This window comes from Notolabrus celidotus, chromosome 8 (genome assembly GCF_009762535.1).
Source record: "Notolabrus celidotus isolate fNotCel1 chromosome 8, fNotCel1.pri, whole genome shotgun sequence".
NCBI classification, from domain to species: Eukaryota; Metazoa; Chordata; class Actinopteri; order Labriformes; family Labridae; genus Notolabrus; species Notolabrus celidotus.
The window spans coordinates 25,756,595-25,773,492 of record NC_048279.1 but is presented as its reverse complement, the minus strand read 5'-3'; the positions used below and the strand labels follow the sequence as shown (position 1 = coordinate 25,773,492).

The following is a 16,898-nucleotide window of genomic DNA, read 5'->3' as shown; positions in this document are numbered from 1 at the left end:
ACGATATTGAGCGACAAAAAACGAAAAGTCATCAACTATGTTCCCAAGCATAAAGAGGTGGCATTATGTTTTGTTCACATTTAAAAAACAAAGGTAAAGTTGAAATGTTCAATGTCGATACTAAATGTGTGCAAACTTTTAAAATGTGAGACCATCATGTGTTTGAGTAATCCCAGGGTGAGACTACTGGCTGCTCTCAACGGCTTGCTTGAAAAGTCACAAGAATTATGTAAGAGGCACACAAGTTTTCCCTAATTCATGAAGTCACCAATTAGTGAACCCCCTTAAGAGAGCATAATAAACATAATACTTAGCGAACAGAAACGTCCTGCTCTGTTCAATATTGCTGGGGATTTTATTGTTGTCCCCTTTTCAAACTTTCTGAGTCAGATTCAGGGTCCAAAACATGTAGCAATATTTCAACACTGTTAACTGAATGAGGATGACTTTGGAGCTTGGAGCTTAAAAAGTGTCTCAGATAAATGATCTTGGGAAATCTGACTGTAGCTTTTGAAATATTACAGGATTAATTCAGCTGTTATCACAAGACAAGTAACTTCTATCTCTTGATACAGAAATAATCAACTCATGACTTCTGAATGACCTCATTTCAGAATAACTGCAACCACAGCAGGATCTGGCTTCAATACAGAAGCTTCAAATTGTGAGAACTGTTGTTCCAACTCTGATAGTATGAGGGCAGCTTAATCTGATGGAGCATCCACAGTGTCAGACTTTGATGACTCTGAGTTGACTGTATAACAGTGGGCAGAATATGTTTCTGTTCAGTTTTGTTCCAGTGAAATGATGCAGAAAATGCCTCCCCTAAAATTTAAAAATGCTTTGATTTTCAGAAGCCACAAATCTTTTATTCTGTCTGCTGTATGAGCATTGACCAGGATTCACTTTGGTCCTTTGTCAGACTCAGCAGGTTCAGAGCTCTAGCTTTCAAGTAATTAGCCAGCCAATACTTGATCAACCAATTAAAAGGCTTCAATAATAAACAGCAGGATACTAACACGAGTGAGATGCTCATATCTGCACCAGGTTTCACCCTCCTGTACTGAGGTACAATGATAGAATTGAGTGGCTGCCACAGAGCGGCATATTTCTCACTTTTAAACTTAAATTCATGTCAGAGGTTGAGCATAGGCTATGTATTCAGAGATAAACAAATGCTGTATTGTAATCCAAACACGTTATGCTATGATTCAGCCGTGTCTCAGTGATGTTTTTGTGAAGATAAAGATGCTCGTCTGATGGACATGCGCGCCCTATAAAAAAGCATATTGATTGAAAAGACTGGAACCTCCTCACATCTACATCTTTTCTCATCTCACTGGTGCCCTTGAGGGTCAACACAGTGTCTTCGGTAATTGGAAATGCAGGCCAACCCTCACAGTGAAGGGCAAAAAACAATTTTGGCCAGGATGGGTAATAAAAGGGACTATGTCTGCGCCGCTGATGCTGTCTGCGGGGCTGAGTTTTGTGTTTACAGCCTGCGGCAGTGGAAGTGTTGGCCTCCTAAGTTCAGCTCTGACAAATCTCTAAAACCTGCCCAGTGTTAAACCTGGAGGCAAAATGAAACAGCGAGCAGCATATATAGAAATAGGCCCTTTGAAAGTAACTTATATCAATAACATTGACTAAAACATGGAAACACACAAAATGTACATCTTCAAAAATATCAAACTGCACCATTTCTGTATCCATCTGAGAACAGCTCCAAAGAAAACACATCATGACCGTCACTGCTGAGCCGGATGGATTATGTACATACGTAATGCTGCTTTGTGTTTGCAGTAACCCTTGAGACTCAATAAACCATATGATAATAAAAGGCAGTGAGTGTGTCCCTATATTTACAGGAGGGGGATTTAAATCTACACACCAGAACAATCATGAGAAAACAGCCTGGTGATCGTCTCTATTTTATACTGATCAGAAACCCCAATTAAAGTTCTGTTATGGCTGTGAGGCACGTTTCCAGCTATTATAATGTAAAAGTGTGATATCATTTTGTTCAGCCTCCCTGCTCGCACACTAGCAGCCTGGGCCCAGCAGCTGGTGTGCTTTTCTAGTCAAATTTAACCAACTTTGAATAATTCCACTGAAGTGAGGGAGGCCAACAAACAAATGTATAATTTGCACATTGATTTGCAAAGACACTGAGTTTAAACAAGATGAGTTCAAGTTGATATTTCGTTTCCATTAATGAAATGTGTAAATATATAATATGTTCTGTATTTGTTTACTAAATAAATAAAAAAATAATCAAGAAGCTAAAGGAACAGCTGAAAGTTTGTAGCAGATCATATGTTATATCGTAGATAATATTTCAATACCTTGATGCTATAAGTAATACTTATACTTCTAATACCTCTGAGAACTTCCCCTTATAAAACCTGAGGATAACTAGAGGGGGTGTTGAGTTATTTCATGGACATCTAGTGCTGGTAAGTGTGTCTTCTTTTTAATCAGGGCCCAAGCACTAAAACGGTGCATTGTATTGGAGCAGGGTGCCTGGGCATGGAGCGGTGTGAGGCTCTATTGTACCTGGCCCATGCTCAGAAACAGTGTGAGCATCTTATCTGATGTGCTCCTTACATCAGGGACTCAGCGTCAAGCAGAGAAGTTATCAAAATCAGTGGATGATGAAATTCTCCATTTTTTGCAAACATATGCTGAGGGGCAACAACTTGAAACTGATGAAGCATACGTTTTAATTAAGAGTGATAACACTTCATGAGGTTTTGAACACTATGTCAATAAAAACTATTTTTATATATAAGGGATGAATCTGCAGAAATGTTACTGCACCATCATCATTTTCATTTAAACTTTTTATTATTATTATTTGAAATGTATTTGTTTTTACAAACATTCAAATAAAGACACACAAATAATGACAATACACTAAAACTAAAAAAAAAATACAAATAGAATAAAACAAAAGACAAAGCAGAACAGACAAACAACAAAAACAACAACAACAAAAACAGACAAAACAAATTCAGCCAAAAAACATAAATTGACGGATTATTTACAGCAAAAAACAGTGAACATAACAGCTCGTCCAATGGAGAGACATATCATACCATACACATACCGATATACCAATTTTCATTAAATCTTCAATCACACAACTTTGTGCGTAAAGAGTGTCTCAGGACTGAACTGTGTCGGTATCACAACAATGAGGGTGGATTGAATTTACCTACATTTGCTTATTATTTGTTTCAGTGGCACCAACACATAAAGTTCCTTCCGTACACTGACTTTCCAGTGAAGGGAGCACCACCATGATGGAAAGGATCTTGATGAGTCTCTTGTGTCTCTCAGGTTAGTGAACTCTCTCTTGTACTGGCAATGAATATAACAGAGTACCTATTTTTGGAAAGTGTCTTGAGCTTGCATTAAATAACTATATGTCACATTAACTGATCAGCGTGGCGGACAGGAATGCTGTCAGTTTGTTGGTCAACAAATCAGGATCATCATCAGAAAAAACATCATGTCCAAACATCCTCTAAGAGAACAAATACAGCTGAACTTCAACTTCTGTCTGAGCAAGTCCTTTTAAAAGCTAGTGTGAGTGGCAGTGATGCAGAAGGTAAACAGTCAGCTGGTGTTTTAAATGTTGAAGCAGGTTAGCCTAGATGTACTGCCTGTCAGAGTAAGATCAAATTATTGATTTGTTATTGGTATGTTGTTCAAAAGCCCTTTTTTTGTTTACAAGTATTTATTGTTTCTATAAACTACTAGTCGTAAAACATAATGTAAAAGATTTCAACCGGTTATGAAACTGAATTATCACTGATGCCTCTTTGTTACCTACAATATCAAAGATTGGCTAATTATATAAATAGAATACAATAAATCTGTGTTATCTGTATAGTCTAGTTTTTTTGAGTCAGCTTTGTTTCCTACGTAGCCCTCAGTAAAACTTCTGCGTATGAGCAGCAGACTAAGTCTTGTGCATCATTCTAGTTTGAAGCCCATGGGAATGCATACACTCGTTAACACCACAGTCCAAAAGGTTGGCAAAATGTTTGATACTTTGAGACAACATGCTTTACAAAGATACAATTGACATAATTTTATTTATAAATTATAATTGAAGAGTACCAAATATTATGAAAAATACAAATCATCAGTTGTATCTTCAGCCCAAAGCTGAGTCAAACTGGCATATAATGGCTTAATAATTGTATTACACTAGTCAGGATGATGATATATTGCTGTATCAGTATTTTGTCCCATCCCTAGAGGGAAACCAATAAGACACTGAAAAACATGCAAATGAGTAGGATGTGATCATCCCATCCACAAACTGAGACAGTCTTATGACATTGAAGAAAACAGATTACAGAACACAGTTTTGCAGCGCTATGAATTATGGGAAATCTTGGCTCTTCTCCTCACAGGCTGGAACATCTCCTTGTGCCTCTCCCGTCAATACCACTATGTTGCTGATCCTATGACTTGGACCGAAGCTCAGACCTACTGCAGAGAGAAATACACAGACCTGGCCACTATCGAAAACACAGAGGAAACAGACCAACTTCACGGCACAGTTTCACCTCTTCATAACTCTTACACCTGGATCGGCCTGTACAGTAAAATTGAGTGGAAATGGTCAGACGGCTACAACGGAAGTGGGGCTGATTACAGGAACTGGGATAATATTGACAACGACGACCCTGAATTTTATTCAGGTCAACATCTCTGTGTGGAGATGGAAGGAAATGGAAGATGGTATGATTATTACTGCCCTGAAAATTATACATTCATCTGCTACAGAGGTAAGAGGAGAAAAATAATCAGGGGTGTGTCTAGACATTTTTAACTGGGGTGGCGATGACTTGTGCAGCAAAAATATTTGACTTTGGCCCAAGTCCCTCCTTAGACAAAACTCAGATCAAGGGACTTGGTTGCACAAAGTGTGGCTTGTCAGATTTTGGAGGGAGAGGGGGTCATGCCACCCCTGGAAACCTATTGAGACACACCCCCAGCAAGAAATAATATGGTCCAAAAACAGGTTTGTTTACAAGTTTATAGTGGACTAAAAATTTGCAATTCCCTTTTCAAAATCTTAATGCAGGAACACAACAGGATCCTGAATTTGTTTTTGTCAATGAAAAAATGGATTGGTCCAGTGCACAGAGGTACTGCAGGGAGAATTACATAGACCTGGCCACTGCAAGGAATGACTCTGAGAACCAGGAGATCCATCAAGTCCATCCAAATCCAAACGAGTGGGTATGGATTGGTTTGCACAGAGATCCAAACATTTACTGGTCTGATGGGAGTAGCTCCTCTTTCCAGTTCTGGGCCAGCGGTCCAAATCCTTTGGGCTCCATGAGTGTGGTATGTGGCGTTGCAAACTTGGCAAGTTCAGGGAGATGGAGAGTACTGCCCTGTGACCGTAAATTCCCATTTGTGTGCTACAGCAGAACCCCGACTGGTAAGTGGTTAGTCTGAGAGAGATATTAAAGTGTTCATTGAGAAACTATACATAAACCTCTATGTAGTCACTGCTTCTTTATTTTGATAAGTAAGGTTCAAATTGTAATTCAGTCTGATTTGTTTCTCTCTGTCTGCACTCCAGAAAAGAGGCAGGTAATAAAGCTGAGGATGAAGCTTGAGGACTCCTCTGTGGATCTGAATGACCCTGCTGTGACAGCTAACATACTGAAAGAGGCAAGTCTTCATTAACATTAGAAACATGTTCATTAGTGGTGTGTTTCTTTTGTGTTTGATTTGTTTGACTGTGTTTCTATCTTGTTTCCTTGTAGATAGCAGGTCAAACTAATCCTTGGTTCTAATTAACAATGCAGATTTGTGTTAAGGCTAAGAAATGGTTTCCATTTTTGTTTCCCAGCTCCAGAGAAGATTAAAGGACAGTGGAGTAAGTGGAGTCACCATCAAGTGGAGAGAGCAGCCGGATGGGAAGGTGTTCCACAAGGAGCAAAAAACAGTCTTGGAGGAAAAACAGAGAAATCCATGTTAAGTCTGATTTGATCTGATGCATTTAATGATGATGATAGGGGAGAAAATGGTAAATGTTTTGTTACTGGTCCTTATTTCTAATGCAACTAGTTCTCAAACAAGGATCCAAAGCTAATGATATTAATTACAATAACTTTACTAGATCAGATAAAGAACTTCATACAGTCACAGTCTAAAATTACAGTTTAAATAAAGTACTTTGAGTAGCTTTGACTATTGCCATTTTGAAATCCTATCATCAGATATTAACACATTTTATTTGTAGGTCATCCAGAGGTGAGATTGCTGTTTTGATCACTAAAAAAAGTGAGCTTAAAATGCTTTTATAAACACTGCGGGGCAAACGGTAAATATTTCACTCTAACTGCGCAGGCTCAGTGTTAGTGAATTAGGTGCTATTTGAAATGAGACTCATTTTCATATATAAGGGCCTGATTTGCTCCAAATGAATGCCAAACCGCTCATTTAACAACGCTGGTGAGCAGTGACGCTGTTTGCTCTGCAGAGCAGTTTATTTAGAACCAAACCCTTTGCATATACTTTGGGAATTACACAATGTCTCTGTGGCTCATTTGCACAGGATTTGTGGGCCCAAAAGCTGTGCAATCCTTTAGTTAATCAGGCCCTCAGAGTGCTATATCCTTCCTTTTTGCACATATATTTCTATATATAAAAAATGACAATGGTTTAAACCAGTAGAATGCAGTGATTTATGTACATGTATAGTACTAAAATGTTAATCAAACTAGCATAATTTTAATTATTTGGGTCTTTATGTCGGTTTTCTGTAAACTAATCTTAACCTCTTTCCCACTTCTACCACACTTTGTTCAGTCCTGTGACGGTGTCTCTGACATGGAGAAGTATAGACAGCATGTAAAGAGAGATCAACAGGTGCCTTTATGAACATGGTTGGGACAAAATATTGATACAGTAATATATTGTTGTTGTGACAACTATACTATCGCTGGCTTCAAATATCAACATTTTACTTTATAAATAATACAGTGCTCTAAACAGATTTTCACTATTTCATGACAACTCACTTTGGCACAAATGACATTAATCCTGCGCTTTACCTTTTAGAGGAAATTTGTGTTCTTCAGTTAAAATGGTATCGTGATCTATCATCATATGATTGTCTTGTAATTCATCAGTTATCCTAGAATCGTTGTATAGTTGATAAACTGATACAGTTGCTGTGATGTATTTACAATGCTGTCTAGCAAAATTAAACTAAGCTTATTACAATGAATACACATGTTTACAGCCTTTCTATTTTCCTGTAGTCTAGCAGTACTGGCCCCCGATTAATCTGAGTACATTGTTATTGTTTTATCAAGTGCTTAACTTGTCATAGGAGAGTCAATTCCTCTTTGTCTTTATAACTGTGTGAAGTGTACCCATGAAATGTTGTAGTCTTCATAATAAAACATTTTAGGTTGTGGTGTTGGCTTCAAGGTGGCAGTTTTTGGATCTGATCAAAGCAACACAGAAGTTGCAGGTATGGTGGACTCTAGCAAAGTTGATGCTCTGAAAATGAGACTGCTTGAGGTGGACAATATGACCACTGACTCCCGTCAAAGGATAATTTCAACATTGTATTTAACCAACACTCTGCTGCTGGTACAGTCCTCGGCTTTCTTGTTTGTGTGTACGAGTGTTTGTTTATTTGTGGTCTGAAAGAAAGGGATGCAAATTAAGCATTAACTAAAGACAATGCTCATTATGTAATGAAACACAACACACAGGGTTAATATGGGTAATAGGCAACAACAAGCAAGAGGAATATGACAAAGTTGTTCTGTTAAACCCATGAACATTTTGGTGTTACCTGATGCTGCTGTGTAAAATCTACAGAGAACACAGCAGTTTATGCAGTACAGTAAGCAGTGCATGTTCAGGTAATATCTTCTACTGTATCAGTCGCTGTGTGCTCCAATTTTACACTGAAAACCTGCTCTCTCAGACCCATTAATACAGTTATCATGTTGCTGAATGTGTGCTCTGTTCTATTAGTGCCAGTATGTCATCATAGAGCTTAATATAGATGAGAGAGGGGGGTTTATCTGTAATCCAGAGGCAATGATTGTAAGATTAGATTGTTTATTCAGTCTTGCTGTGTTGGCTTATATTCTGGTTTTGCAGTGAGAGTGACTTTTGAAATTACTTTGACAGGAAAATAAGTTATCAGCTGTAGAGGAGGGGTTTTATCAGTTCAAGAAAAAGCTTTGCAACTCTATTGTATTTCTGCAAATGAGACCTATGTCCTGGCTTTATCTATCTTTTCCTCAAAATAACAAAACTAATGGTCAAGTTTCTGAATTAAACATAAATAATAACATGTTTTCAAAGACATGTAAGACTTCAAAATTTCCACCAAACTTCAGGCTGTATTAACCATCTTCAGCATCGGTGTAGACTTAGCCTAATGGTTAAGTTGCACTCCCATGTAGTGGGCAGCCCGGGCTTGATTCCAGCCTGCAGCGCCTTTCCCGCAGGTCATTCCCCCACTCTCTCCCATTTTATTACTCTATCCACTGTCCTCTCCACTATCAGTAAAATGTTTAAAAATATATATATATACATATATATATATATATATATATATATATATATATATATATATATATATATATATATATATATATATATAAAACTTAAAAAAATTAAATTAAAATAAACCTGCATCTTTAGCACGGATCTCTTCAAAGTCCTCATCAAGGACTTTTCCTGCAGGAGTTTGGGGGACGTTACATCTTAAAGCTCTCTGCTCTCAGGTTCTCATATTCCCATGTTTAGCTCTAGCACATTATCCACGATCCGTCACACAGCTTACGAACCCTGATACATTTATAATCGCGCTGTAGTGATTCAATACAACAACACTTCTTATCACTCATTTTCCAACATTGCTGCATCCGTCTGTATCATTCAATTCTTCTATGTAACACATCTAATCCACAAGACTGTTAATCAAGGACATTTATAGCTTCGACACTGATTTCCTGTAAATGCAATCCAATGCAATCACAGAAATGAACATTTAGCTAATTGAAAACAATCATGCACACTTTTAAGCTGAGCTGAGCGGAGCTGATTATCACATCAGAAGTACAAGGACAGAACATTTATTTTCTTCCTGCAGGATATAAGAGGAAGAAATAACGCTCTACTGTTTCATATGACTTCAAAAATCATGCACTAAGTTATTCTTACAGTTAGATTCCCTCATGTTGCATATAATAAGTAATTATTCCTATTCAACAAATGAACCAAACAATTGAGTCCCTAATAATGTTCAACCTTTTTGATCTCCAATTATTTCCATTACTTTGCTCTAATTGAATGCACGTCATGCATAACAAGTGCAAAGAGAAATGTGAATGTCTCTTGATAGCCAATTATACAATTATCTAAATCACAAGTCAAACTTGTGATGTGTTTGGTCATTTGAAAATGATTGCATCCAGGGTGGCAAATTACTGCTCCATGGTTTCAAATCATCCAGAGGAACATGAGTTCTTCTTCCAGTGTGTCAAATCAGTAAAGCAAAGAGGTGTGTGAAATCTACTGAGAGCTGTATGTCTGAAAAAAAGAGGGAAAGGGGAAAAATGTGAAGTTTTATGTAACCGGGTTTAATAATTCTCTTTAACAGAGATGAAGCATAACAAACTGACTCGAGTCTTTTCATATCCTCATGTTTTCTTTTGTTCTTCAAAGTTCTGATTCAAACATAATCTGTGAGGAATATGTTTTATTGTGATAAAACTGAAAAGGAAGAATTATAATTTCATCATTCTTGTCATTGAAGTGCTCTGACCTTAAAACAAATGTGTTAGGGGACGTTTAGTTGTGATGAACAGAAGATAACTTAAACAATCATGTGTTTCATGGTTACTTATTTCTTCTTATTTCAATTAATTAACTTTTAAATCTTTCAGACAGTTTCTTCTTTTTCATGTAAACAAGCAGAATTAATTTGTTCGAACATTTCAGGCTTCAAGAGTTTAAACAGATGGCATGGGACAATCTTCTTCCCAGCAAAATATTTGTGATCAAATCTGAGAAGGAAAGTTTAATTTCATGTAAAGAATCACACCAGGTGGAGATTAAAGTCAGAAAACTGAACAATCCAGAGCCAGCTTCCCTGAATGATAAAATGATCTCACTCTTTCTCTCTGAGGCTTGTTGCACACTTACAGCACAAACTTCTTTATGGCTTTTCCATGTAAAAGTTTTAGTCTCATGATAAATTAAGTGCTGGATGTGTGAAAATGATACAAATGGAAAGTGAAATGGTAAAATATGAATTCGGACTGAAGGAGTCTTCAGGGTTTGGTTCAGTAGTCTAGAGGGTGTGATAAATCCACAATGAGATACGCCATTTATTATGAAATCATTCTCACTCTGAACGCTGGTAATCAGTAACACACACTGAAACACAGCGAGGAGTGTGACCCTCCAGTGTGAAAGACAGTCGGATGGTTTGATTCAGCAATCACCTCCCTGCTCAAACACCTGATTGGGTCTGTTTTGTCTGCGCTCGTGTAAAAATCAGCCGCTTGGTAGGAAGGGATTACACGCTCTTCAGCTCACACTAACAAGAGAAACCCATTATTCGGTGTCACACACACTGCTGTGAATGATTAAAACAACCTTTGATTGCTTGTAAACACTTAAAAGCTCAAAGAGAGGCTATCCGGCGCACTCTTCAGTTAGGACGCCACATTCAAAGCCGTCTGTGATTGGCTGTTGCTAGGATTCCAAACTTCCCATATGTGAATCACCCTGGACATGATGAGATTGGTGCAGGCTTGACACTTGAATGCATTGCACCATTCCACACACTATGCACTTCAAAAATACTCAGGATGCAAAGAGGAGGAAATCTAATGAGAAAAGTTGAACAGACTGGCTGTGGGACCTCAGACAGCAGCTTGGAGGGAGATTGGATGCCTGCAGGAGGGCTGATATTGAATGCTCTCACATACACTGTGAAGAAAAACGACATGTTTTCTCTGGTCAACAGGAACATACACTGTGGAGGTAATCTCTTTTTTCTTGTCTCCACTGGGATATTTGCCCATCAAAGCTCCGTGGCTGACAGAGAAATCTTTTTAACAACAAACTGACAGCAGACTGTCCATCATTAGCTTAAATCAGTGTCCTAGAAACACCCTGCAGTTTGGGTAAACGCTTTCTACTACTTTCATTTCCTCGATGCAGAGTGAAACTACTCTTTACATAGCAAACAATATCCTTTCAACTGTGTGAGACATTTCTTATGGAAATGGAGTTCTGCATGTATTTCAGAGGATTGCCATATTATGAACCAAAGTTAACTTTGGACAAAGAAGGTATTTATGTATATTTAACATTTGCTTGAGCCACCCACAGTGAAAACAACACACAGCTGTTTTCATCACATAATAGACTCAGAACTTATGTTTAAGATGCATGTGACATATAATCAGGACTGGAGTGGACGGAATTGAGAGATGAATGAAGATCCATTCATTATACTGTATATCACATATCTGAGGTTCTTGGGGGCTGGAGTCTACCCCAGTGGCGGAGTAATCCCTGGACTGGTCGCTGCTGGTATATCACAGGGCTGACATGAAAAAAAACAGACACATTTACACTCCCACCTATGGGTATCAGAGTCACCAAATATCCTGACGAGCATCCCTTTGGACTGTGCGAGGAGGCTGGAGTCCCCGGAGTGAACCCGCACATGCAAAGGGAGAACATGTGAACCCAACAAAGAAAGGCTCTTATTCACCACAGGACATCATGATCAGGAACCTCGTTGCTGTGAGAAAACAGCTGTCACCACTGCACCCCAAGGCAGCCTGTAAATAAAAATAAGATGACATTTGATAGTTTAAAACTCTTTCTATTTGATACTGGTTTATATACAACATATTGGGAATAGGAACTGAATTCAATGTTCAAAGAGTTCTAACATTACTGCAAACAAAGATGTACTGGACCAGGTAAGCTCTACGTTTGGTGTTTGGTGGTATGGTGGTTATTACTGCTGCCTCAAAGCATGAGGGTTCAGAGAAGATAACATGGTTGTCCAATTCTAACCTGTGCAACAACAAAAGTCACATTTCCAGATCCAATATCAGTTGTGTCTGCTTTGTAAGAATTATGTAATAATAAAATACATTAAAAACTCTACATGGTCCCTTCATGCAGGGCGAGCACGTAGCTTAATGGATAAACATTACACTCCTGTGGTGTGCTGGTTCAGTTGAGATCTGTGCTGTAAGATCAATGACAATGCCCCTTGCATTACAATGACATTGTTGTTCTATCGCATAGACATAATGATTCTTCTAAACGGTGATAGTTTCAAAACCACACACTCGATTGAACAAGATTGAGCACTTCTGAGTCAAAGCCTGTGTCAGCCTGTGTGGAAGTAGTCAAACTGCCCACTCTAGGACAGTCATCATCCATTGCATCGTTGTTAAAATTATGCAAAACATGATAGTTTCAAATCACAAAATATTCCCTTTAAGGCAGGGAAGGTCAACGATTCACAGGGCAGGTGGCAAATCTGCGGCAAATGTCAATCAAACTGTAGATTTCAGAATCTTAACCAACATCAAAAACTCCAGCTGAAGGGCTGAGTGTGGAGCTGCATCCTAAGCAACAGTGGAATAGAAGACCTCAAATTACTGTAATGAACCAATCAGAACCAAGCGTTTAAGTAGTTGTGTACTAATGGCTCATTAGTTGATCCCTCAGATGAGTATTTACGTTGGACCACTTTCTCTGGGGTTTATGCAAGAACTGTAATAAGACAGATGTTTAGTCAGACGGAAGAAACAACATGTCTGCAACGGAGCAAACAGTGCATCCAAGTACTCTCATACAAACGCAAACAAGCCAAGGCAGATAAATTCGTGCTTAGTTGTCAGGATATGTCAAATATCAACAGAAGCCTGAGGGAGAGGGTGGGCACAAGAAAAAGCATTAGCAATGGTGTAATTGTCTGTAAATGGTCCAAAACACTTAATGATGTGGGAGTGGAATGCATGCTGGCACGATTGATAATCCCCTTGTAATGAGAATTCACCAGATATCATAGGCTTTGTTCATGGCCCTGCATCTTAAAGAGCTTAGCCACCAGAACAGTTACAATAAGCCAAAGAGCAGGAGATGGCACAGAGGGAAACTGAGAGAAGTTCAATCAGGCACAAAGATAAATTAAAATAATGTGATATAAGAGATTTCAAAATGTCTCTTGTATGATTTAATAACAATATCTCAGCCTTTAAGCTTGCAAGCCCTCAACAAGTTGTTCTTTAAGTGGTTAGAGCATGACAGAATCAGCTTTAGGTTCTAGCTGTTAAAACTTAATTTGAAGATAAACTAAATCTCACAAATCCCATGACTCTGGTGTGACAAAAACAAAATAATAAATCATTCTAACTCTCAATTTATGGGTGATAAACATCACAAATACAAAGAGGTTAACAGCAGGGCATGTTCAGACTTTTTAAACTGGGGTGGCTGTGGTATGATGCGTTTGCTCACGCACAAATTAACAACATTAACTTTTCTGTCTTCATATACAACTATCATAGAATCATTGGTGTTGTGGTACACATGTCTTCTCTGTATACTTCTTTGAGGACAGAAAAGAAAGACGCGTGTCTAAATTCACAATTTAAGAAATTGACAAAAGAAAATTGATTTGATTTATTTAAGCTGTGCTAAGGACTGCAGAACCAAGATGTAATAGGGGTGTCAATATTGGTCATGTCAGCAGGTTGTGCTTCATTGCACTGTAAACAAAGATAATACCAGCATTACACATCCCAAATAGTTGATTTTACCACAAGTTCTGCCACTGAGAAGGCAAAATAAACAATCATCATCTAGGTTATTTTGGTGGTACACGGATGGCCAAGAGGGACCAACCACCCCTTGCCACCCCTCTGGACACGCCCCTGGTTCACAGCCCAGCTTATTTAACTTGGAATTTCTTAATAAATACAGTACACTCTATTCTATTCTATCTCTCTATTCTACTTACAAGGTGAAGTAAAATCCCATATAAATATCTAAATGTATCTTCCACTACCTCTAAGTCTGTTTAACACTCTATTTCAGACAGTAATTTAGTGTTAGAATCTCAGCCAATAGAGACCACTTCAAATGTGTTGTGATTCGCTGAAAAAACGTCAACAAAAAGCACGTGTCGGCCTCTCGCTTGCCGTAGTTGGTTCCGCCATTATTTGACTGGTGCTAACCGGAGTTTCCTGGTCCCTCTGGTTATCCGCTCAGCGAACACGACAGAGAGAGGACTTCCAAGTGGCACCTGGACTACAGGGGATAGTTTTACCGACTGAAAGAGCATGAAGGGAAACAGACAGTGCAGGCAGGTACTTGCATTCTTCCTCTTCGCTTTCCTCTTTTTATTTACAACCTCATACAACTGTAGTTAGCATTAGCTTCACTGAACGTGTTTCATCTGCAGAAGTTTACTATGAGGAACACAGCATGGCGGTATATCAGAATCAGCTTTATTCGCCAAGTATGCTTGAACACACAAGGAATTTGACTTTAGTAAACTGTGCTCTCTTTGTACAAGGCGTAAGAATAGGAATAAGAATAAGAACTACAGTAAAAAATAAAATAAAAATATAATAACAATAACCTTAGCTATAAATACAAAGAAACAACAAATAGGCTTGACTAATAATATAATGAATCAGTACGATATATACAGCGTTTATTTGGAAACATATGGAGGGCCATGTTACCACGATTGTAGTTCTCCCACGTTTGACAAATATAATGCGTTTAGGGACTTTTAATGGTACAAGCAGAGTGCTCCTTTCAAATGTGTAAACAGAGCAGTGTGACAGGAAGAGGCGAGGAGGAGCGTCGAAAATGCAGAGCTGCAGAAGTTTCGATTTACACCAGGGGCGTCAAACTCATGTCGGTTCAGGGGCCACATACAGCCCAAGTTCATCTGAAGTGGGCCAGACCAGTAAAATAAAAATAAAAAAGATAATAACCTATGAATAACAACAACTCTACATTGTTCCCTTTGTTTTAGTGCAAAAAAGTACATTCTGAAAATGTTCACATTTAATGAACTATCTTTCTGCAAAAGCAGCTGTTGTATTTTTCACCATGATGAGTCTCATAGTGGGGCTGAATGTTTGACTCTTTAAGCCCTGAAACATGCTGCGAACACACCAAACACACAGGTTACCCATTCACCTGATGCAGAGTGTAATGTTGACTGCAAAATAACAGAGATTATAATAATGAGGAAGGTAAAGTTGATTATTTTGTACCCCTCAGCTCCAGCATGAACAGTTTGCTTTCTGGACAGTGTTGTATGCAGGGGTGTAGTTAGGGCTGGGAATTGATAAGATTTTATCAATGTCAATGCCATGTCGATTCTGCTTATTAATCCAGTTCCTTATCAATTCTCCTAACGATTCCTGAGTATTTTTTGCGGGGGGAAAAAAAGTAGTTTGAAACAGTCTTCCGCAACAAAAGGAACCATTTAATTTTTTCCAAAATGATGTCTGCACAAGACTGAACATGAACATATTCAACTTGAACATACTGAACAATAGGTTGACCTCATTCTCGGCCGCGTGAGTCCGGATGTGGCCCCCTTGAGCCTGAGGGGAGGCGTCCTGAATCTGAAAGGGGAGAGGTAGGCTGGGGTTTGCCTCCCTGATGCAAACATGTTCACATGGAACCCTTCTCCACTTCGGCCCGACGCAAAACCCAAGCTTCGAGGCCGAGTCGGCACATGCTTAAGCATATTTGAGGTATTTGCGCCTAGGAGTTCTGCGTTGCAGGGTGTGTGACGTACTGCAACGTGACGTCGTGCTGGGAAATGAATCGTTAAGAAAAATCGAAAACATTTGAGGTGTACAATTCCGATGGAATTGATCAATTGAAACTGGTTCTAAGTCGGATCTGGTTTTCGATTCCCACCCCTAGGTGTAGTAGTGGTAGTGTTAGTAGTTAATGGATCATCTTATAGTGCTCTAAAAAGTCTTTATGAATCTCAACCAGATTATGCAAACAGCAAGTCATCTATTTTCTCACTTTGAGAAAAAAAGTCCTGAAAAAAAGGGCCGTTCAGGTGCGCTCTGTCAGTGATATGATTATATGCGACCCCCAGAGGACTAATTTAAAATAGTGGTTACCTCTATTGCAAAATTGCAGTTAATGTCTTCCCTGTAATTTCTCACTTTGCAAAGTCATTCCGCGGGCCGGATCAGAACCTCTGGCAGGCCTGTTTTGGCCCGCGGGCTTTAGTTTGACACCCCTGAGCATTTTTAGTCATTTTTTTTAGCACAGCGGGCAGACGATAACCCCAAATACAGCAAATTTAAAGGCTACGTTTTGAAGACTCGTATAGGATGTAAGCAATGTTAATGCTGAGCTTAACAACTTAGTGTTTTAAGAGCCACCATTTTTGAGGAAGCCTTAATCTTGGCTGAGAGAGTTTGTTTGACATGTATAGAGGTTGAAATGTTTCACTGCTGAACCTTGACTGACCCTCTTATTTGGTAAAGCGGTGAGTAAAGCTGAGATCATATTGTTGTGGCCCTTGAATAGTCGTGCTGCTTTGGTAACCTGGTCCTGATCTGGACCACCAATGACCAGCCAGTACTTGCTGTAAGTTTCTCAAGGGAAAAGGAAGGTGATGTTGTTAGAAGAGGCACTTGTCTGCAGGAAATAGTCATAAAACTGCACCACTTGTGTATTAGGCATTAGCACTGAATAAGCAGCTGCATTTGAACAAATATTTCATACAGTTAAAATGTTGTACTTTTATTTGTTCATGCAGTTGTACAAACAAAAGGAAAATATGTATGAAAGAA

General features: G+C 38.7%; 1 protein-coding gene across 4 annotated transcripts in view; it reads left to right on the top strand.

Annotated features, from left to right (window-relative positions):
* The first annotated feature begins 14,243 nt into the window (after positions 1 to 14,243).
* Positions 14,244 to 16,898, top strand: part of enox2 (ecto-NOX disulfide-thiol exchanger 2) — a 168,825-nt gene continuing 166,170 nt past the window's right edge. Inside the window, exon 1 of one of the 4 annotated variants that reach the window (XM_034689703.1) lies at positions 14,244 to 14,416. The gene's annotated coding sequence lies outside the window, so the exon portion shown is untranslated. Of the gene's footprint in view, positions 14,421 to 16,898 lie in introns of all 4 variants that reach the window. The other 3 variants (XM_034689704.1, XM_034689708.1, XM_034689709.1) reach the window with 3 other exon arrangements.